Source organism: Silene latifolia, chromosome 9 (genome assembly GCF_048544455.1).
Source record: "Silene latifolia isolate original U9 population chromosome 9, ASM4854445v1, whole genome shotgun sequence".
Classification (NCBI taxonomy): Eukaryota; Viridiplantae; Streptophyta; class Magnoliopsida; order Caryophyllales; family Caryophyllaceae; genus Silene; species Silene latifolia.
Window position 1 is genome coordinate 103374357 of NC_133534.1, and position 1601 is coordinate 103375957.

Sequence of the window (1601 nt, forward strand, 5' to 3'; positions counted from 1 at the left end):
TAAACCAACTCGAGTCTCATTAGACCATGCATATAGTTGAGTAGGAGGATTAAGTCGACTTGTAGGTGTTGTACAATCTAATCGATTCGGCTCCGGGACCCAAACCTTCCTAGGATTGTAAGATATAAACCAACTCGATCCTATCACAACAATAATTGCTTGCTTATAATTTGAGAATATGTTTGTATGATCAATTCCTATGCATCCCCTATGAACCTATGATACCCTAGTGCTTTTAATCAATTGTTTACATCTCATTTTAATCATCTTGCTTGTTTACTTTTATTGCTATTTAGTGTAGCGATCTTCTTATCTCAACCCAAATCGTGACACCCCTAGACACCGCTACTTGCAATCGAAAATCCTACATCAATACCCGTCCTTTGGGATCCGACCTTTACTTGCTCTTTACTAATAGTGGAGTTGTTTGTGGAGTTATAAATATTGTTTTGGTGTAGGTGCTCCTAACGACAAGTAACCGAAATCTAAGCTCCAAGTGAGTCCGACCAAAAATGGCCCCGTTGCCGGGGACGGTGTTAACTTGATTTGATTTTCTTAAATTGCTATTAGTTGTGTCTTTCTTTGCCTTGGGGAAGTAAAACTCCTCAAGGTTTGTTCTAATTGAGTTCGAGTTGTTTGATATTTTGCATGTCTATAAGATCACAAGGTAACGTGTTACCCATTGATCACGAGATTGAAAGAACTTTGACAACCAATATAAGGCTTGCTAGAAACACTTTGAGAGGAATTGGTGAGGTTGTAGATATTCATTCTCTTGAGTTCATCAACCCTTTTGCAAGAGAAGCTGAGGAGAACCCAACACAAAATCAACCAACAAATCAATCACAAAATCAACCTACAATGCCCAAGTTTTCATCACATTCCGTACCAACCGAAGATAACCTACCCAATGGAACTCCCACACCACAACACTTAACCGAAAATTTCATTGCTAAATCCGCATTTATCCAATTAGTCGAAAGAAGCCAATTTGGGGAGATGCCTAGTGAAGACCCTCACTCTCACATGGAGACTTCTTGTGACTATTGTGATGCGATTTCACAAACCGGTGTGACTCAAGACCAAATTTGATGGGTCTTATTCCCTTTTTCTCTAATTGGCACCGCAAAACAATGGTTGAAAAGCCTTGATAAAGCTACTCTTGGAATTGACTCTTGGAAGAAGTTGGCTCTAGCTTTCTACAAAAAATTCTACCCTCCGGAAAAGACTAACATGCTAAGAGCTCAAATTACGGGTTTTAAGCAAAGGGATGAAGAATCTTTGTATGAAGCTTGGGAGCGATTCAAAGGAATTTGTCGCTCATGTCCTCATCATGGACTTAGCAACTGGTTCTTGGTACAACAATTTTGGAATGGTCTTTATGAAGACTCAAGAAACATTCTCAACATGGGATCAAATGGTATGTTTACCGAAGTTGACGATAATCAAACTTGGAACAAGATTGAGGAAATGGTGGTCCATAATTCACAATATAGTAGACCTTGCAAGGCTACTAGAGGAGAAAAGCATGAAGTGGACTCTATTACTCAATTGGGTGCTCAACTTAGTGCTCATATTGATACCATCAACTTGAAGTTTGA

General features: G+C 39.2%; 1 non-coding gene across 1 annotated transcript; it reads right to left on the reverse strand.

Annotated features, from left to right (window-relative positions):
- Nucleotides 1-1233: 1233 nt before the first annotated feature.
- Nucleotides 1234-1340, reverse strand: LOC141604401 (small nucleolar RNA R71). Its single transcript, XR_012526102.1, has one exon. It is a non-coding gene; the product is annotated as a small nucleolar RNA R71 (small nucleolar RNA).
- Between the last annotated feature and the right edge of the window lie 261 nt (nt 1341-1601).